General features: G+C 42.2%; 1 protein-coding gene across 1 annotated transcript in view; it reads right to left on the bottom strand.

Moving 5' to 3' along the window:
* MAML2 (mastermind like transcriptional coactivator 2) overlaps positions 1–22,881 on the bottom strand; it is a 337,243-nt gene that overhangs the window by 42,119 nt on the left and 272,243 nt on the right. The window lies entirely within an intron of this gene.

The raw sequence follows: 22,881 nt of genomic DNA, 5'->3' as shown, positions 1-22,881 counted from the left end.
GTTCTCCCTCTGCTCACCTCCTACTCAGCCCTCAAAGCCCAGCTCTAATGCCGCCTTGGGAATCTGTTGTGTAGGTCCAGTTGGTCACATCCTGTCCGTGTCCCCCTAGCACTCTGTGGAAGACTCTGTTATAGCTTCTGGTAATAACGGACATAAAAACAAAGAACAAACTCCAGCTCACATTTACGAGGGGCTTACAATGTTCCAGACACCATGAGCAGTACTGTGCCGGGATAACCTCATAGACTCTTCAACAAAACATCTTCTAAGGTAATGCTGTTGTCTGTTGTTATCCTCATTTTATAAATGAGGGAACTGAGGCTCACAGAGGTTGAGTAACTACCTCAGTTGGACTGCAAGGAAGTCATTAACTGGTTTCAAAGGCAGCGCTCACTCAGAGACCTGTGCTCTTCATCGCCATCTTGTACTGTAGTGACTTGTTCACTGCTCAGTCTCCTCCTCTCCCTTAGACCAAGCGAATCAAAAGAAGAAAAACCACACGTTAGTTAGCAGCGTCCGTGCAGGCCCTCAATAAACATTTGCTGGATGAAAAGGTAAGTGCGTTTCACTTTGAGGCAAAGCATAAGGTAAGCTCATGAAACAACCCTAAAATGTCAATATCCTCTGTAAACTGAAGTCACATAGGCCACCCAAGAGAGACAACAGTTACATCTGCCATGGGTCCTTGGCCATCATTCATCTGTGTTTGGTCCTCTTAGCAACACCACTAAGAGCATCAGCTTCTAATGTGGAGAGATGATGCAGATGTGATAGATATGCCCAACCCTCCCTGCCTTCAGGACTGATTTACAGAGTCAATAGCATTCACACAAGGCAGGAGGCTGGAGGTCTTCCCTTATTCTTTATGTAACCTCATCTACAGAGTTTCATTGTGATCGAAGTATTCCTTTTGGCAGCGGTGTGCTCAGCACACACTAAAATTAAACAGGATATATAAAAATATCTTTCTATTACATCTAGCAGAAGGGGAAAGAGAGGAGGGATGATATAAGAATATAATCGGTGCAACACAAGGTAAGGCTGAGATGGCCCAGGGTGCCCACGGGGCAAAAGAAGGTATCGTGTACAATAACGATTGTTGAGCATGCTGGCGAATAAATAAATTAGTAAAACATCTCATCAGGTCTCCATGACATCACTAATATCTCTCACGATCCCTGGCACATAGTAGGAACTTAACGTGTTGCATGAATGGATGGATAAGTGGCAAGTGAATGGACAATGTTGTAGACGTTTTCTCTTCTACCTGTAGGAAGGGCAGGAAGCTGGACGTCTGGATTCAGAGCCTCTGAGATGGCAAGCCAGACTGGTCAGGAAGCCTCGTAACAAAGGCCGTTTCAGTCAGTACCTGTTGGAGGGACACATGTGCCTCTGGAGTTTCTAGCTAAGGGGACAATGCCCAGAATTGAGCTCATGGGACTTTGGTCACTGAATTGGATACAGTGGAAAGGGAATCCTGAGCCAACAATCCTGTGAACAAACCTCACGTTTCCTCCTCCATTCATTCGGCAAATTTCTAGTGCGTGCAATTAAAGCTAGGCCCTGTGCCAAGCACTTCACGTACATTATTCTCCAACACTCAAAACAATTCTAAGGTATATACCATCAGTATCCCCATTCACAGATGAGGAAGCTGAGTCCCAGAGCAGTTAAGCACGTTCTCAAGGCTATAGGGCATGTGGCCAAGCTATGATTTCAACTTAGCGGACTCTCTGACTCCAAAGCCCCCCACTTCTTCCTCCCTCCTTCTTGTCTCAGACCTTAAAGAAGTCAAAGTTGAGCAGGGGGATAGCTGGAAGACAAATGCAGTGCGGGCAGTGTTCTGTCGGAGGTAAGAACTGGGTGTAGTGCGACCGCAGAGGACATTTACCTCAGACCGGAGGAAGAAGGGTCAAGGAAGCAATCCTTCTGGGGCAGATGATATGCCCAGTCTCGGAGGAGGGCTGGGAACTCATCAGGTGGAAGAGGCAGAAATGCAGAAGTAAGGGGAGCCTAGTGCGTTCTTGCTCATTGTTCTTCATTTGTGTGTGAAGAGACTCATCCGTTAACAAGGTACCAATCAGTCTAGCTATCGGCAGCCCTTTCTATTTCTTATTTGTTCACATGTAGGGGAAACTATCTACAGATTGAGGACACATGTTTAGATAAGTATTAAATAACTTGCTTTGGATCTTGAAAGTTTTAAAAATAGGAATTTTTACTACTTTTTTTTTTTTTTTTTTTTTTAAGATTTCATTTATTTATTTGCCAGAGAGAGAGAGAACACAAGCAGGGGGAGAAGCAGGCTCCCCCCGAGCAGGGAGCCCGATGCGGAGCTCTATCCCAGGACCCTGGGATCATGACCTGAGCCCAAGGCAGACGCTTAACCGACTGAGCCACCCAGGCGCCCCCTTATTTTTACTACTCTCTCTGCTCCCTCAAACATTTATGTTCCTACTTGCCTCAGTAGCTTTGCGTTTGCCAGTTTCCCTGCCCCAAAGACTCTCATTTTCTTTATTTAAAAAAATTAACTAACTGTTTTGTTTCAGTATTACCATTTTCGATTCCAGTAGAGTTACCGTACAGTGCTGTGTTAGTTTCAGGCGCACGCTACAGCGTTCAATCAGCCGCACACAGTCCTCAGGGCTCATCGCCACGAGCGCACGCTTAACCCCTTCTCTGTTTCTCTTTAAGCATTTTACCAGTTGTCCTCTTTTCAGCATGTGGCTAGTTCCTATTCATCTTTTGAGGGTCAGCTTAGCACCACTCCTGGGAGGCGCTCCCGACCCCAAGGTTAGGTTGATCCCCTGGATAGTGTCCCCTAAACGTCTCTGATTATGACACTCATCATGCTTTTAGCCCCACTGACTTGTCTGTCATCTCCTACCAACTTTAAACACCAGGAGAGCCTGCAACTGTCTTGTTTCCTCCTTTACCCTCCGTGGTCAACAAAGGGGTACATGACCAGCGCTCCATAAATATTTGTAGAATGAAGAAATGCGCAAGCTCATATTTGATGTTTCTTACAGGAAAGAAAATCCAAAATCAGCAAAATTTGATATCTAGGGAATAGGGTCAGAATAAAGAAAGGAAGAAGAGCGGAAAAAAAAAAAAATGACGTGTTCTTAAAAAAGGCAGAGTTAAATGTGACACATTTATAGAATTGTTGCATCTTTTATTGTACTCCCTGGTACTTCCTTAAACACATAATAATTTGCCAGATCTTATCAATAGTAGCACTCAATTTTCATATATTCCCAACACATGGACCATTTTCTTGAAAAAAAAAAAAAGTTATAAAAATGTTATTCATCACATTCAGGCCAGTGTTGCTCTTTGCTAGATTTATGGCATCTGAATAACATATAAAGGAAATCCTCAAAGTCAGGGCTATACTCTTTCCAGGGCCCACTTATTATATTTTAAACATTTTGAACTGAATTTTACATTTTTAAGTGACTGATTTTTCACTTCAGTCCAAAGGTCCCTGCCTGTTTCTGAAATTTGCAACATCTGCTAGAGAAGTGAAGAGTGAAACAATTTTTTAAAGATCAAGTAATGAAAAAAAAGAAGTCTTTCTCGAAGGGCTGTGGATTTTCAATTTGTTCCACATGAGACTATCTCAGGAAATTACCTTTTAACTGGTGCTCATCTTGTTTGTGCAGTCATATTCCCCTGATAGGGGTGGACTAGGATCTGAGGGAGTCTTACAATGTAAAAATTCTACTAGTCTGCTTCCAAGGACAATATCCAGGTTTCCAGTTGTTTGTCATCTCAGAGGGATTCTTCACCTATGGGGGAGATCATTTTTTCCCCAGTTTCTATAATGAGTCATAATTAAGGCAAAACTATTGTTTCCTGTGAACAAAGCTAGATAATGTAGTTTTCCAATTACTGAACCCAGGTCAAGGATAAACCTAAGGAAAACTCCCCAGAATGGGCTGGGCAAGTATGTGCCACCCCAATCTGTCCTCCCACCTTCTCCCCCGACATTGTTCTCTCTGTGGGCTGGAAATTCCCACCATTAGTCACTCGCTGGCGTGCAGCTCTCACTTCTATGTTCAGTGACACCTCAGAAGTTTGGTAAATAAACGGTTTCAGGGGCTGAAAGAGGGCTTCAACGTCACCTCCAGAGACTCCATCCCAGGGCAAGAATTTTTACTCATTTTGTATGTTGGCAGACCACACTATGTTTGGAAAAGCTGTTCTGCTGCTAATTTTTTTTACAGTTTCACTCTAAAATTCGTATGGCAGGATACAAGCTCAAAAATAGTTACCCTACTTCTGGAGAAAAAGAAAGATAAGATAGGGGGAATGACTCTACCAGGTATGTGATGACTTACAAGCCATTGTCATTTGAACAATGTGAAATGGCTCTGGAAGAAGTCAAAAGATCAATGGAATAGAAGAGAGGTCCAGAAATAGACTCACAAATTGAAGGAAAATTGTCACATGAGAGTAAGGACATCACAAGTCCATGGGAAAAAAATAGAATATTTAACAAATGTTTCAGTGACAACTGTCCATCCAAATGGGAAACACAATTACATCTCTACATCATGGAATACCCACCCACAGAATTACAGCTGAGTTTCCATCTGGCAAAACAGCTCAGAACTCAAGCTCTATAGATGGAGGAGAACATTCGGGTCTTCCCAAGAGCTCTGTGGTGGACCAGCTCCAGAGGAAGCCGAGGATGGTTGACCTGACAGAAGACTGCCAGGACTCCACTTAAAGTCAGCCTAGCAGGCAGGAACACTTCCAAGGGCAATTTCACTGCTTCGAGTGTGCTTCCATAAAGCTGAGAGCCCAAGGATACAGGAAGACCCCACAGGCAATGTTGCCAACGATGCTACAGACCTCAGTTTGAGTGACCCTGACTCCTATCTTTGACAGAAGGGTGAGTCAAGAAAAGTGTATGCATCCTCTCCTTCCCTCTTCTGAGCCCCTAGAACACTCCTAGTCTTGAGAGAGGAGGTATACAGAAAGGTTAACAGTTTGCTTAGGAGTGATCTAGATCTGGGTCTGAATTCTGGATCACACCCGTACTTTTTATGTGACCTGGGGACAATAGTTGCACTTATATTTCCTGAGGTGACTGTGAGGATTAAGCCAGGTAATATATACAAAGAGCATAGCACAGCGCCTGGTATGAAAAAGTGCTCAACAAACTGGTGTAATTATCATAGGCCTTTTCTCCTCTACTACACTTTGCAATGTTTCTTCTTATCTGAATTTAATTTATATTTTAATGAACTTCTACTGCCTACCAGGCCTTGTAAAAGATACTTTTACATATGTCATCTCACTGAATCCTCATAAGAACCTATCAGGTAGGTATTATGATTGTCATTTAATAGTTGTCTGTGTGTGTTCTTTCTCCAATAATACTATATACTAGTGTTTTTCAAACCACTCTAAAAGATTCATGAAATTTAAAAAGTTACTCTGTTGAATAAAAATTCCATGGCTATGTAAGTTGGAAGACTGACAGTTAAGCAAACTAAACCGATTTCTTTACTGCAACACATCTCAGAGTTGTTGATAGGCTAAGGAAGGAGGATTCATTCATATATTTGATAACCAAAATGTTTTTATTTTTTAGGGTTTTCTCTCAGAATACAGCTTGGGGAAATGCAGAATAAAGACTGACTGAATAAAAGGATCCAGTTTTGTACTTTTTGTGCACGCCCGTGGTGCACAGCATACACTGGGTACAGGCAAAGTGTTTAATAAATTCCAATTGCTTGATTGTTAAAAAAGATTTTATTTATTTATTTGAGAGAGGGAGAGTGAGAGAGAGAGCATGAGCAGTGGGGACAGACAGAGAGAGGGAGAAGCACACTCCAACTGAGCAGGGAGCCCTACACGGGGCCCAATCCCAGGACCCTGGGATCATGACCTAAGCCTTCCGAAGGCAGACGCTTAACCAACTGAGCCACCCACGCATTCCCCAATTGCTTGATTTAGGCGTGAAATTAGCTAGCTCTTTGCATACCAATGGGCCAAGATGGGGAGATACGATCTCTCCTTTTCTCTGAAAGGGATTCCATAGTTTTTCTCATTATCTTTATCACTTTCTCTGAAAGCGAGTCCACAGTTTACATGTCTTCAAATTAAGAATGACTGGGATGAAGTCCTGGCTAGGATGTGGACCAGCTAGAATGCCTGAACACTGAAGGCAAGAAAGAAACTGATGCAGCCACTTTAGAAAACAGGTTGGCAGATTCTTATAAAGTTAAACGCAACAATCCCACTCCTAGGTACTTACCCAGCTGACAGAAAAATTTATGTTTCCCCAAAAACCAAATTGGAAACAACCCAAATGTCTCTCATCTGGCGAATGGATAAACATACTGCAGTGCATTCACAGAATGTAATACTACTCAGCATTGAAAAGGAATCAAATTAATACAAACAACAAAGTAAGTGAATCTCGAAAGTGCTGCAAAATGGAAGTGAGATGCAAGAAGCTACAAACGGTTGGATTTCATTTACACAACATTTTACATGACAAGACCATAGAAATAGAAAAGGGACCAGTGGTTGCCAGGACTGAAGGAGGGGGAAAGGAACTGACTACAAAGGAACACAGGGGAATTTCTCACAGTGATGACAACGTTCTATTCATAGATTGTGGCTGTACTTAAATGGCTATGCTTTTATCAAAACTTAGGAAACCATGACTTGAAAAGGTGAATTTTGTGGTGTGTAGATTATAGCTTAATTTTTTAAATGGGAAAAAGTCACCTCAAAACTGCCTACAAGTTTGTTTTACTTCTAAAGTCAAAAATTACAGCCACTTTGGAAAACAGTGTGGAGGTGCCTCAGAAAACTAAAAATAGAGCTACCCTATGACCCAGCAATTGCACTCCTGGGTATTTACCCCAAAGACACAGATGTAGTGAAAAGAAGGGCCATATGCACCCCAATGTTCATAGCAGCAATGTCCGCAATAGCCAAACTGTGGAAAGAGCCGAGATGCCCTTCAACAGATGAATGGATAAAGAAGATGTGGTCCATATATACAATGGAATATTACTCAGCCATCAGAAAAGATGAATACCCAACTTTTACATCAACATGGATGGGACTGGAGGAGATTATGCTAAGTGAAATAAGTCAAGCAGAGAAAGTCAATTATCATATGGTTTCACTTATTTGTGGAACATAAGGAATAGCATAGAGGACATTAGGAGAAGGAAGAGAAAAACGAAGGTGGGTGGGAAATAGGAGGGAGAGATGAACCATGAGAGACTATGGACTCCGAGAAACAAACTGCGGGTTTTGGGGGGGTGGGGGGGGGGGGGGGGATGTGTAAGGAGGGCACGTTCTGCATGGAGCACTGGGTGTTACACGCAAACAATGAATCATGGAACACTACATCAAAAACTAATGATGTATTGTATGGCGACTAACATAACATAATAAAATAAAATTAAAAAATAAAATAAAATAAAATAATGTATGTTGTTTACAAACTTAAAAAATGGCGAGGAGTATACCGGTGTAATCTCCCAAGACGGCCGCTGCTCATAATTCATTCAAATTCCTCTTCGTGGCACTTTTCACCTTCACTTTGTGTCCAAGCTGGCTTCCAAACCATTATCTGCCCTGAGGACAATTATACTATCACTTCTACAATACCCGCCACGTACCACCTGTTACTGTAGCTCTTTCTCCATGTCTTGCCTTCCCTAAACTGTAAGTTTGGGGCAATAAAGAGCCATGCCCTACTTGTTTCCACCACAATATCCATTAAAATGCCTGGCAGGAGTGCTATAAAAATGTTTAACAAATAAACTGATCTGTGCTTAGGCACTAGTGGCAAGTCTACCAGCCCTTCAAAGACTGGGAGCCCTCTGAAGACAAGGATTGTGCATACATAGCCTTGAACTGGTCGTCACTGGAAATACTCCAGAAACGCTTTTTGAATAAATATTGAATGTAAGGACTCCAGGGGATTATGACTGTGATTTTATAAGATGGTGCATGAGCAGGGAAACGGACCAGGGCAGAGCTGCGGTCTGGTGAGAGAGCTCGCTGCAGAGCGGGAGAGTAGACCTGGGCTACTTCTTGGAAACCCTGGTGGCAGAGGGGAAATGTGCAGCTCTCTCTAGGTTCCATCTCTTATCCTGAGCTTTTTTCAGAGAATTCTTGGACGGGAGCATACTCGATTTGGATCCCGTTGGAATGACTAACTGGGGATGGGCTGCAACAACGGCAGGTTTCCAACTGTGTTTCTCAGGCTTGAAATTCTTCCCAGAAGCAAAGATGATGAAGGCTTCATTTGTTAAGCATGAAAATAAAAACAGTTTATAAAGGGTTTTAAGGCAAATCTTTTCTTCCCTTTTATTCTTATCTCCCCTACGGTTGGCCACTCCCTGAATTTTAATCTCCTTTGGGAAAGAAGAGAGAGCTCCTTGTAACTCTTTTTCTTAAACCAGACTAAGGGGAAGCATTGAATCTATTGTATTTGATGGATTTTATAAGATTTTAATTGTTATAATTACAGTTAAATAGTTCAACATCCCAAACATCCTAGTCCTTTAGGTGGCCTAAGGGGAATTGGTTTTATAAGGATATATAATAACATAATGAACACTTGCAAAGCCAGAGTTTTATACTCTTTGAATCTGATGACTAACACCCGGGATCCAGGAAACACAAACTCAGACCTCCATCTCCCTGTGCTTTGCCTGCTTCTAAAACAGCACAGCTAGCCAGCTAGGGCAGTCGGTCCGATACTTTGATGTTGTGTATGTGTGTGTATGTTTGTGTGCAATTTCTGGTTTAAAACTCTGATAAAAACATTTGTTATATATTAAAGCACTGAATTAAAAGTGATTCCATCAGCTTACTATAAACCTCCTTCTCATTTAATGCAAAAGGCTTTGTAGAAGTCGAAAAGCAATAACAAAAGTTCTGAAACTTTTCAAGTTCTGCCCAGAATTCCTTAAGCCAAAATTATTTTTGATGCTTTATTGAGTATCCATAATAGTTTAGGCATGGTGAGAAATTTTTTTTTTTTTAAGATTTTATTTATTTCACAGAGAAAGACACAGCGAGAGAGGGAACACAAGCAGGGGAAGTGGGACAGGGAGAAGCAGGCTTCCCGCTGAGCAGGGAGCCCGATGCGGGGCTTGATCCCAGGACCCTGGGATCATGACCTGAGCCGAAGGCAGACGCTTAATGACTGAGCCACCCAGGCGCCCCATGATGAGAAATTTTAAAGACACGGTCTACGGAAAAAAAGGTGCTATTCCTCAGCACTGGCCTCAGACCAACCATCATGAATCTGAGGTCAGATGTTTGTCTAGTTGGCAGGTTAGGGGACCAAAGTCATTGGTTTGATCATATCGGGCAGTGACTGGGGGCCAGTCCTGGATTCCTGTCACTCTAACCACAAGACTTTTAATACATACCCTTTATAATATATACCATATATATATACCATATCATATATATATACCATATATATATATATATATATATATACACCATATATATACCATATACACACACATGTGTATATAGTCACAGGGGGACCATACAGGGGTATCCGGGAGGTTCAGTTTAAAGACTAAAAGGATTCTCTGCTTTTTTGCAGGACTAGAGCCATCCTCACAGGCAAAGGGGCTGGAATTAAGGACAGACTCATATCATCACTGGGTGATATGGGAAGCTACCTAGAAGAAGTGGAATCAGAATTAACTGCCAAAAAAGGAAGAGTCTGCACAGCCACCGCAAAGAAAAAGACGGGAATCTTAGAATGTGTGTTAGCTGGTAAGGAGGCAATCACGACCAGAGTGAGACAGGGCAAGAAAAGGGAGGTGTACCATCATCTGTGGGCGCTGTGTGAAAAATACACAGAACCAGACTGGAAGAAATCTAGTAGGAGCCAAGGAGAAGTAATTCAGAATGTAAAATTTGAGGTAGAATATCTAAAAAACAGTAGTGTGTGTTTTAGGCATGCCCATTATTACCTCGCGACGGTCGGGACAGTCTGCTCTGCCTAGGTCAGTCAGATTCCTGTTTTTTTTTTTTTTTTGAGAGTGTGGATTCTATGGAAGACAGGGAGACTGGGTCTGTCGGTCATCGACTCCTGGGCCTGTGAAGTCCTAGGGAGTAAGATCTGGCATCATGGTGACCTGAGGCCCTGGGTAGGCTGAAGTCACGGGACAAGAGGAATGAAGTGAGACACTAGGACATCTCAGAAAGAGAAACACAGACACAGGGAAGATGACTTGCTGCCGTTTCCCCATCTCCTTGAATCTCAGGGTCTCTAAGACACCACTGTATCCCTCCAAGACATCTCCTTTTATTAAAGACAGGTGGAGGAGACTTGGGTTCCCTGACGTCAAACACTGTCTCCCACGCACAGCGAGGACGACAAACTCGGAATCAGGAGACCTGGGTTCTAGTCCTGGCTGCAGGCACGAGGCCTAGGCAAGTTACACACCCTCTCTGGTCTGTAGGTTTGGCATCTGGGAACTCAAGATTATAATATATACTGTGAGTTACATGTTAATATAGATCACTATATTTAATCCCTACAGATGTAAGGATTAGACATGAAAAAAGGCCTAAAAGTGTGCCTAGCACATAACAGAGCCTCAAAAAATGGTATATATGAAAAAATAATATGTTATTTTTTGACTTTACCACGAGTTTACATCTAACTAAATGGAATTTTGAGGAAAAGATAGTTACTTCGCAGAGATTTACATGTAGTGTTATAGTAAAGTAGGCAGGTGACAAACAGAAAATCCCTCATCTAATGAGTGGCTTAAGGCCACTAGAATGACATCACATACAGTTAGACCAACACAAAAAGCTGGGTTTAAGACAATCCTGTTTACAGCATAGGGCCCTAGAAACAAGACGGGATGCCTGAGGTTTTCTGTGGGGCAGAAAAGCACTTTTGGTGCACTCTGGAGAGCTTCATTTCCTCTCATGACTAGGAGTGATTTGTCATTCATTCATCTTAAACCTTTTTAGCACTATTCTGTGCCAGAATATGGTGGTCATGACACGGAATAACCATCCCCGACTCACAGCCCCTGGGACTGGCCTGGTCACCACCAAAGTCACGGTTGTGGCAAAGGGTGAACAAGCACTAGGCACGGAAGACGAGATTTCAGGCGCACACAACAGGATGGTAAATAGGGGTAAAGTGTGATGCCTAGGTTTGGCACTATCCCTTTCTTATTGGGCCACTGGTTAGGATCATTAGATCTCAAGAGTCAAGTATATGTTGAATCACCTAACCATTTAAACCTAGAGATTTCACCAAGAGGTTGCATTGCAAAAATACTCTGGAGGCAAGGTGCTGTCAGGCAAAGCCCTGAAAATGGTTAATGCCAAATAATATTTACTCTCCCGAATTCTCCAGGAATAACAGTACGTTTCTCACACCCGGGTATGATGCTACCTATTTAAACAAGGTTAAAACACTTTCTGAGGTCCATACAAACACTCGAGAGCGTTCTCTTCGTAGCCTCCATTCCCAGCAGAGGACAGTCATCCCAGACCTGAGCACCATCTTAGATAAGTGAAAGCCAAGAAGATAATTTTGAACCTGATCCATCTTGGAAATTCAATCGGAGTCTAAGAACACTGCCTAGGTTGTTCCTGCACCGTAGTTGGGAGCCAACGCGCCTGGGCTCCTCCAGAGCTCACTTTCTGCCCAATCACCAGATGTATTCTGGGATGTTTCTGCCCACAAGCAAAACTTTGGCTTGCTTTTCTTCACAGCAACTAATGCCTCAGAAAAAAACTCTGGCTTTGCAGTTTCCCTGCTGCCTTTAAACCTGAAAGCTAAAAGCCACACCCACCATAAAATAAGAAGAAATGCTCTTTTTCTCCTCTTAAAAATGACCAGTGGCTCCAAGCTCATGGGCGGTTACTGTCCAAAAGTCCAGGTGTTCCCTTTTGCTCTCTTTCTCTCTCATACATGCTTGAATTTTAAGACACACACACTCATACACAGTTGGAAGACAGCTACAACTTTGTTTGATAGCTGCTTGCAAATGTAGCCTTGTCACTGGAAGCATGTCTCTGTGGCTGGCTCGTGACCATGCAAAACCAATAAATACTTAAGGAGCTCTGCAATCAGGGAGCAAAGGAACATAGATTGATCCCAGAACTTCTGAGTTTTAAGGCTGTCACCAGTCATCTAGTGCAGGCCAATTCACAGAAGGGGGAGAGACCAAAAACACACAGGTCAGAATCGCCAATTCTCTGGATGGCTTTCAAATGCATCTCTGGATGCATTCAAAGGCAGTTAATCCACAGAGACTGGATGGATGTTACCATCCAGTTCTTCTCTCTCACCAGGCATTCGGAGCCTTGCTTCTATTTCTTGGACTGCTATTTTTTTACTTCAAGGCTTACAAACTTGTCCCTTGGTATTTTAACTCCTAATCCTGATGGTGACCAAATATCCCAAGAGACAGCTTGGTTAACGGTGTAAAGCAGCTCACTAGATATAGATTAAAATTAGGCAGGCTGGGGCTGTGGCAATATGTATTATATGAATACAGTAAAGAGAATGTTGAAAACCTGTTTTCTCGTATCATACTTAGAATAATATTGCATCTTGGTATATATACACAATGGAATATTATGCAGCCATCAAAAAAACGAAATCTTGCCATTTGCAACGACGTGGATGAACTAGAGGGTATTATGCTGAGCGAAATAAGTCAATCAGAGAAAGACATGTATCATATGACCTCACTGATATGAGGAATTCTTAATCTCAGGAAACAAACTGAGGGTTGCTGGAGTGGTGGGGGGTGGGAGGGATGGGGTAGCTGGGTGATAGACATCAGGGAGGGTATGTGCTATGGTGAGCGCTGTGAATTGTGTAAGACTGTTGAATCACAGACCTGTACCTCTGAAACAAATAATACATTATATGTTAAAAAAAAAAGAAGAAGAAGAAGAAGATAGCAGGAAGGGAAAAATGAAGGGGGGGAAATCGGAGGGGGAGACGAACCATGAGAGACTATGGACTCTGAGAAACAAACTGAGGGTTCTAGAGGGGAGGGGGTGGGAGGATGGGTTAGCCTGGTGATGGGTATTAAAGAGGGCACGTTCTGCATGGAGCACTGAGTGTTATACACAAACAATGAATCATGGAATGCTACATCAAAAACTAATGATGTAATGTATGGTGATTAACATAACATAATAAAATAAAATTAAAAAAAAAAAAAGCCAGACTCTAAAGTAAAAAAAAAAAAGGAATAATATTGCAATATTCTGGTATAAGTATTTTATTTGTGAAATTATGAAGCAGAGTCAGATAAATAGTAGGAATAAATATTACTTACAGAAAATCTCAGACAACACATTCCAAACTGAATTCTATGGAATTCTAGTGTTTTGTGCATTATAAATGTGTGTTCCATGGGGAAAAAACCTATCAGAAAACAATGAATTAGAGATCAGAAAACAATGAATTAGCTTGGTTTGTTTGTTTTACTTGCAAGACTCAGAAACACTTGTATTATATTGGTGTGCATTATGACTCTTCATTGTTTCTTATACTTATCTGGCCACAGAACTTGTGTGTGTGTGTGTGTGTGTGTGTGCGCTGTAATGAGATTTCGTGTACTTCAGCTGGGATGTATTCTACTGAACACAGCTTAGGAATGCTTATCTAAAGAAAAATTTGAAATAGATTAAAAAATGACTAAACCCTGAATACTCAGAAGTTTCTCCATCCAGAACAACGTGCTAGGCACACAAGCCCTGTCCTAACAAATTCACACCCAAGACTCATATACAAGCATTTTCACTCGTTCCCTCGGCTTGGAATGCTCTTCCTCGCAGCTTACTTCTTTACTTCATCTGGGTCTTTTCCAATGCTGTCAGCAGAGAGGAGTCTTCCCTCATAACTTATCTAAAATAGCAGCCCATCGCTCTCTAACTCTTTATCTTGCTTAATTTCTTTCAAAGCATCCCAAATAATTGTACATATTTATTTGTTTGTTCACTGTTGACCTACCCTACTGGATAATAACCCCATGAGAGACATGTTTGTCTTGTTCAACCTTGTATTTCCAGAACTTAAAATAGTACCTGGTATTCAGTAGCTGATCAATAAATAATTGTTGAATGAATGAATGAGTGAATGAAAACAATTCCGTAAGTGTACCACAGAAAGAGTAAAAAGGAGGGGCTGAGGAATTTAGATTGAGGCTTTCTGGAGAAGACAGCATCTGAACTTGGCTTTGAAGACGAGAAGGCTTTGGACATGAGGCGAATGGGATAAATAGGATAAGAAAAGGGCTTAATTAAAGGCCCAGATGTAGCCTTGAGACAGGCATGGAAAAGAGACTGTCACAAGATCTGGGCCAGCCGCCCAGACACCACACTTGGGAAGCAGAAACCGCCAAAGCAACACTGGTCCTCAAACCAGGGTTCCACTTATATCTTGAACCTGGCCTGTTCTATTCAGGTTTTTCAGATTCAACAGTTCACTCATTCACTGTATTATCTATTATGTGCCAGGTACACTTCGAAGTAATACAGACAGAGCAGTGAGCAAAGCATACAGATCCCTGCATTCATGGAACTGACATTCTAATGGGGAAAGAATGCGATGCACATTATAATTATAGCATATATTAGAAAGTGGTAAGTATGGTGGAAAAATGGAGTAAGGGAGATGAGTAGTATCAAGGGAAGGGTTGCATTTTAAAAATTTTTATTGAAATATAATATACATATGGAAAAGTAGGCATGTCATTAAGGTCTCTGAATTTTCACACCCTGGGAAACCAGCACGCAGAACAAACCCAGAACATTGCAGGTAGAAGCACTACTTGGGCTCTTCTAGTAACGAACTCCCCCGCCAAGGGTAACCATTACGTTACTTCCAAAGACAGAGCTCAGTGTTGACCTTTTTTGTACTTTTATATAAATCGAACTGTGTCTTATGTACTCCTTTTTTTTTTAATCAGGTGCTTTTTCTTCAGCATTATGTTTATGAGATTCATCCATGTTGTTACATGTGATTGTAGACTAATCGTTCATCCTGATTACTGTCTAGTACATTCCAGCGTGTAACTATACACTTTCTCCTTTCAATTGCTGATGGGCATCTGGACGTTTTCTGATTGTTGGCTACTATAGATATTGCTACTGTGAGCATTGTGATCCCTGATGTCGGTGAGGGTATGGATTTTTAAATAGGGTGATCAAGGTAGGGCTCGTTAAGAAGGGGATATTCGAGCAAAAACTAGAAGGACCTAAGGAAGTGAGCCATGGTAATCTGGGGGAAGAGCAGTCTGGGCAGTGAGAAGAGTCATGAGGCAAGCGTGTGTCAGATGTGTGAGAAACAGGGAGGAAGCCAAAGTAGCAGAGTGAGTGAGAGGGAGGAGTAGAAAATTCATACTTTTTTCCCTGAAATGTCTAAGTCTTGTTCTTTGTCCTTTCAGTTCCCAGTGTCTTCCTTGATCCGGGCCTCCTCTTTTCCCCACGGCTGCACCGGCTTCCTACACTGACTTGGGACCCCCCGCTGGTCTTCCACGCTGAAGTCAGAGCGGCTTCTCGAACTCATATCTAATCATGTCACTCTCTTGTTAAAATCCCAGTGTGGTTCCCTGCTGGATAAAGTCCAAAACTTCTGCCTAGAAACCAAAATCCTTCTCTACTGGCTCCCATCCTACTTTTTTATCTTTAAGTCAGACTTGTGTCTCTGTGAAAACTTTTCTCCATCTCGTTCACCCAGTGTTACAGAGCAAAAGCAAAGCCTTGCTAATATGCTGGTTACCAGCCAATTCTTAACACTCTCTAATCCAGGTGCAGCCTTTAATGCAGGACTAGGTGCGTTGCCTCGAGGACCCACAAAGATCACAATCTTTTTCTTAGTCAGCTAACTTTTATTACTCGACTTAGGTAACGACTTCGGGAGGGAAAGAGCGGCAACTAACCCTGATACCGTTTTACAAGCAGAAACGCCAAAGATCAGACAATTAGCAAATGGCCTTGGGTTCTAACTAGCAAAACAGACTTCCTGTCACAGACCAGGGCAATGACTAGAGAGTACGGACAGGGAGATCCAAGCCGAAGGCCCAATCCCGCTGTCCAGGAACAGAAAAGTACTTGAAAAGAAGGAGCAACATAAAGAAGCCTTATAAAAATCCTCAAGTGGAAATGAGAAGAAAACTTTGCCATCTGGGTTACGGAGAAAGAGCTGTGAGGGCTGCCAAATGTACTTTAACGGTCACTGGTGGGAAACCTGCTTTGCCCACATACAGGGAAGGGATTCCAGGATGTATGCTGCACACAGATGGCAAAGTCATTTGCATTTAATATAAAAATTTTCCCATCAGAGGAAGACCAGAATCAGTGAGAAATCCCTGTTAATTTCCTCCGGTTACAACAACAATGAAAACTAAACAGACAAGAGAATATCTGGTCAAACATTTCAACAAAGAAAAACATATTTCAGGGGCAAATATTATGTATCAGGCACTGCACTAAGCGATCATGGTATTACAGAGGTGACGGAGGCAGAGTGTTTTCTTTCTAGGAACTCCCAGTTGAAAGGAGTAGAAAGGCATATAATAAATACCTCTAATAGGAAGTAAACCAAGGGAAGACTTCCAACAGAAGCCCTCAACACAAGAATTCTGTAAGTGGTTTTAGTAACTCTGAGACTCCCATTTATAGACTTAATCACATCAGTAGACAGAGAAAAGCAGCTATGTTGGTCAGGTGAGTGGGGGGCCAGGGAACAAAGGTGGGCGTGGAGTACCTGGAACTAGAGAGAACTCCCCAAACCACACCTCACCTTGCACCGGTATGAAGGCTGAAGCCAAGGTCGAAATCCAAGACTGTTGCTAAGCAAGGGGCTAAATACGAGGCAGAAACCAAGCTGTGGGACCAGAAGAGGATCCACAAAATCCAGGGGCTCAGAAATGCTGGGGTATCTGGCTGGGCAAGAAGGAGACAGGTCTGAAAGAATTTTGGAGGCAGAAGAGAGGTGCTTGTACCAGTTTTTCATGTGGCTGCACTGATGACCTAAGCATTCTGAAGAATATGGAACAGAACACAAGGCCTATCTGTCATGACATATAGGGGGTTATAAAGGTTCCTTGCCCCCCCGTTTTTCCCTTCCCTGGGCGCTGCCTGATTTGATTCCCGAATTCCACCATTCTTTGAGTACAAAATGCCTCCCATGCTCTCCCCTCCTCCCTTTCTTCTATACCATTTACTGAGTGTATATTATGCACCACGCGTTGTGCTGGGCTTGGGAATTTCTATTAAAACATAATTACCCTAGGAAGGGTGAAACCTTCGTCCCCACACATAGTGAGTTCTCAGTAAATAGTTTCTGAATGAATGCACAAGGTCATTATCAGCTAACACCTTAGAAAGGATGGTGATCGCAAGCCGGGAGGGAGTGACCGGGCAGGTGGCTGGGGGGTGTACAAGCATCCGGCTGAGAGGTGAACAAGAGGGAAAGAGGTGCCTTGGCACGTCCGTCTGTACAATTTTGTTCAGAGCTGAATCTGGCTCAGTTGTTTGGAAATGAGAGGTGTTAAGGAAAAAAAAAAAAGGAGACATTACGAGTCCCTGAAGAGGAGATTTTGCCCCTTCATCCACTAGAGCGAGAGGGCCCTTGCTCCAGACGAGACCATCAGGATGACTTTCTGTGAATCGGGTATGGCTGCCCCGGTGTGATTCTCTTGGTCCACGAACACCGTCTGGTCATGACCATGATGATGCAGTCCCAGAAGTTTTGCCCACACAAGGGCAGCTGGTTAAAGGAGCAAGAGTGAGCTGAAATAGATCCAGCTTGCACTTTACTAGAAAGCCTTGCATCCAGGATGGAGGGGGAGCGGAAGGGGGGTGGATACGCCCTGAAGACGAGAAACCTTTCTCTACTTTTCTCAGGGTGGTTCTGTCTCTGGAGGTTTTGTCTTGTCATATGGATATCATGGGTCACCAATATTGAGCAAAGCCATTTTTATTCCTTAGGTTATCTCTTAACTGTTGAATCTAGAACAAAGAAAACCACTCTGGGTCTGCAGATTGCAGAATTCTGTCTCTATGTGTGCACAAAGGGACTTGTAGGAGGGGGTGGTGTCTGCATATTCCGGCAAAGAGAACAGGGCAGGGGCTGAGGACCCCGGGGTGAATCCCTGCCCCACCACTTCCTCCCTGTATGACAGTAGGAGGTCACCTCTTAGCCCCAGCGTCTTCATCAGAGTGGTGAGGGGTGTGGATTAGGGAATCTCTGAGGTCCCTTTCAAACTCAGATTTCAACGATCCACTTCGAATGCCATCAAAGATGGAGGCCCTTACCCTTCAACACTCCTTTCTTGCCACAAATAACCGGTTTCAAAAAAGTTGCCCACCCGTGGCATGAATAAGCTGGGATCGGAGTGGTCCAATTATACTGTATAGACAGAGTAGGAGAATTTACCTTCTTGATTCCTCTGGAAAGCAAGCCGAAGATTGAAAAGTGTTCATCAAAAGCTACCACACAAGAGGGAAAGCAAGAAAAGGATTTGGTGTGTGTGGAAAGTCTCTTTTGGGCTGACCCAAAAATCTTGATTCAGTCTAAATCTTAATTTATGCACTGGGTCACAGAGGGTACCAGAATTCACCAAGTGGAAAGAGTATTTTGTCACTCAGATAACCGAGTTAAACAGAAAATACCCTCCAAATGGGTAAAACTTCCTTGTAGAGCCCCGAAGATAAATCAAAACAGAAAACTGGTGACCTAAAGAAACATTTGGCTGCCAAAGTGATGTAATGATGGGAATTTTTCCCTCTTAACCTTTTGCTGCCCCCTTCTCTCTTTTTCTCCCAGTCAGCAGACTTCTGTTTTTTTCCATTTCTGTTATTGTTTTTGGTTTTGCCCTTGGCTTTCTCTTTTCTTCAGTCTCATTTCTGAACGAAAGGCTGTTGAACCACAGAATTTACTTTCAACAGAACTGAACGATTTCCTTCTCCTTCTTCTTAGCTTGCCCCCCGCCATGCCAGCAGGCAACACTGCCTGGTGAGACAAACTGGCAGGAGCACAGGTCTGGGGTTGGGGAAGGAGGCGCTGAAGCGAAGGGGGCAGGCAGGGGGCAAGACAGAGGAGTCCGACCAGCCCAGGTGAGGCAGAGGCAGAGCTAATGAGAAGCATATGCCGCCAACCATTTTACAGGCTGGCCTGAGCCAAGGGAAGTGATGAATTGCAAGAATGTGTTGTCTTCATAGCCGGAGAGCTGGCAGAAATAGCCTGGCTAGAGGACTAGGATGGAAGCTTTTTTTTTTTTTTTTTTTTTAAAGAACTTAAGCTTAAAAATACATTTCTCTTTGTCAGCAAAATGTTCTAGTTTCAAAACTATGAATGGTAGACTACATCTGTCAGACGAATGCATTCCTTGCACCTCAACATTTCTAAGATGCAACTTACCTTCAAATTAAAAGATTCATGCCTCCAAAAAATGGACTTACATGATAGCACAGCTCTGAGCTACTTAGAACATTTTTAGTACACAGGACAATCTCAGCCCCTGGTTTTGCGGAGGCAAACTCATTTCTATGCCAGGTCCCTGGGGAGCACATGTAGACTCTGAGCACAGGTCCGGGAAGAGTTGCTCTTTCCTTTCCATTTCGTTCCCCTTCCCCCACCGCAATTATTTGCAAAGTATCTTCTAAGTGCCAAGGTCTGTTTAGAGGAAGATACGGTGGAGAAATCGAATCCAATTCATTACCTCCGACATGGATGCCCTTCAGACCAGCCAGGATGATTACAGAGGATCCACTTCAGGGGCCTAGATTAAAGCTCTCTTTAAATATTTAGTCCCCAGAATCACAGCCCCCTACTCTCCAACAATGAATGTGTTAGGTTTTACTCTTGAGAAAGAGCTCAGCCCAAGCCTGGGTCAGAGCCTCACAACAGGAAGAATGAATGTGTAAGTTGCAGCTCTCAGAAGACATTTACCCAAATTTGCCACGGGCACCTTCTACCTGCCTTTCCCCCTCTAATTTCTGGCCCTATTGCTTGTGGCTATTCAGTTCTCAGCAAAGTGGCAGGAGAAGGGTGTCCACGTCCTTACTGTTCACTCCTGTTTCCCCCGGTACCTGGTGCGGGGCCGGCACTTAACAACTAATCAAATAGTTGTCAAATGAATAAATGAATACTTTTTCCCTAAATGCCTTACTCGAAATTTCCTTTCAATTTCTAGCTACTTAACCAACTCACCTCTCAACCCAAAAGCCAAGCAAATCCTGGATCTGGAATTTTATAATAAGAAACCTTGGGCCAATCACCTCATTCTCTGAGCCGGTTTCCTCACTTTCAATGGTATTAATTAAGCTCACTCTACAGGTATGCTCTGAGGATTCAACAGATAATCGAGAACTTAAATAAAATACCTAGCCCATCTCTTGGCATGTAGTGAGCATTCAGAAGATATTGATTACCTCTCTTCCATCCATTCCTTCTGATGGTCTCCATCAAGTATTAGGAAAAAAGCTGGTTAAAAGAAGTCATGCTAAGGTATGAATGAGGAATGGGTTTCATTTTTCTAGTCAGTAGGAGAAAACATGGAAGTGGTAGGTAGGATGGTTTTGAGAAGCTGGGACTTTTCGTGGTTTCCCTCCACTCTGTCCTACCTCCATTCTCTGGGTTTTGCTTGAACAGTCAGTCCACTCCAGTTACCCCAGCATTCCAGACCAGGTATCATAACGGGCTGCCCCACTTCGAAAGGTTGCTAACCTTAATATACACTGCAATTACTATTATTTAAACTTTACTTAATGGGTGAGCAAGTTAACAGAAAACAAAGAAAGCTGTATTGAGAAATAAGAATGTGTAAAAATCAAAATGCATTATCAAATTACATGATTAAAGAAAACAAATAAATAACTATTCCTTCTCTGTTTTCTTTTGATGTCCCCAATAAATAATGCTTAGGAGGATGAAACCATTCTCATAAAATCCTCACTGTAATGAATGGATAACAAGATGTGGTATACAGGTACAATGGAATATTATTCAGCCATCAAAAAAAAAAAAAGAAATCTTGCCATTTGTAACGACACGGATAGAACTAGAGGGTATTATGTTAAGTGAAATAAGTCAATCAGAGAAGGACAATTATCAGATGATCTCACTCATATGTGGAATTTAAGAAACAAAACAGAGGAGCATAGGGGAAGGGGGAAGAATAAAACAAGATGAAATCAGAGAGGGAGAAAAACCATAAGAGACTCTTAATCATAGGAAACAAACTGAGGGTTGTTGGAGGGGAGGGGGGTGGGGGGATGGGGCAACCGGGTGATGGATATTGGGAAGGGTATGTGTTGTGGTGAGCGCTGGGTGTTATATAAGATTGATGAATCACTGAGCTCTACCTCTGAAACTAATAACACACTATACATTAATTAATTGAATTTAAATTTAAAAAAACCCAAAAAATCCACCCTGTATTTTCTATAAAACTAATCATTTGTACTCTAATGCAGACAGGATGAAAATGATTTTAAATAAAAAAAATTTTCTTACAAATGTAGGCCATTTTATTTAGGCAACTGTTTTCTAGGAGAATATCTTAAGAGGAGCTGAAGGAAAAAAAGTAAATTATACAATTTTACTAAATATACCTTCGCTGAAAAACTGTATGATTGAATGGATTTCTTCAAGTTTCCCAAAGAAAGAGTTATGTTATCTGACAGACCAAAGTCTTTCTTTTTTCTTCTTTTCCTTATCTTAGGTTCGCAGAACCTACGAGAAAATACCCACTTATGGCTTCAAAATGCCAAAGTGTCTACATTTCTCCCCACTCCCCATGCGAGTCTAAAGATTTATTTGACAATTAAACTGCCCAATTTAGAGTTTTTCTTGCCAATTGCAAATTCTTTCATTGCACGGATCTGTGAATTAATCAGAACAAAGTAGGAACGTGCTAGCCACACTGAAAGAAGTTAGGTTAATTTTTCTCTTGGCAGGAATACATGTTCAAGTACATTACAAGTAGACAAAACATGTAGCTGAAATTTTTTGGAAAAGCTATTAAACTTTCCACTATTATGAACCAGCGAGCTTCTAATATCTCAGATAGGACTGTATGGATTTGGAACCTGTTCTTATGTTATTTAGCGCATCTTCAAGGTAGATAATGAGTTGTAATTACCATTTCTTTAAAAGGACTCTGACAGGCCCAGCTGTGGAGTGGTGACTGCGGAGTCTGCATGCAATGCTCTAATTTTTTTCTTTCCTCCCCTTTGTACTTTGTGCCCTTTTTGGATCATTTGAATTATAAGCTCCATTTTAGAATAGGTAATAATATAAAAAGAGGAAAGAAATCAAAATAAAATGAGGGTTTCCCTTTGTCTCATATTTTTCATCTAAACTTAACTCTCTTTCCTATTTCAACCTTTTTTGTCCCTCCGACAAAAGGAGTAAACGTAAAATCTGTTCCCAACTGCATTTGCAGATTGGCATAACGGAAATAATGTATAATTGATACACCATCTCCATGAAGATATCACAGGACACAGAACATGGGATTTGGACAGACACTGAACGTGACCTAGCTACTAGCTCTGCCATGTCCTGTTGAGTGACCTTGGGCAAGTCTTGTGATCTCTCTGGGCTTTGGTTTCTGCTGAGATACAGAGTTAGCAATACTTGATTAAACAAGAGACTATGAGTAAAGCACCTTGTGTAGTGCTTGGCATACATATTAATAATTTAATAAATAGAAACCATTATTATCATTCATGGAGTACTTCATCTTCTTCCTAAGGCAAGCTGGTATCAGCCAAACTCTCTACCATCCTGTGGCTGTTTAAAAGGTGAAACATCTGAGAGTTTAGTAGTTCTTATTGGTTAAAAAAAATCTCCCTGACCACTTG

This window comes from Phoca vitulina, unplaced genomic scaffold, assembly GCF_004348235.1.
Source record: "Phoca vitulina isolate PV1807 unplaced genomic scaffold, GSC_HSeal_1.0 scaffold34, whole genome shotgun sequence".
Classification (NCBI taxonomy): Eukaryota; Metazoa; Chordata; class Mammalia; order Carnivora; family Phocidae; genus Phoca; species Phoca vitulina.
This window is presented reverse-complemented; position numbering and strand designations above follow the sequence as displayed.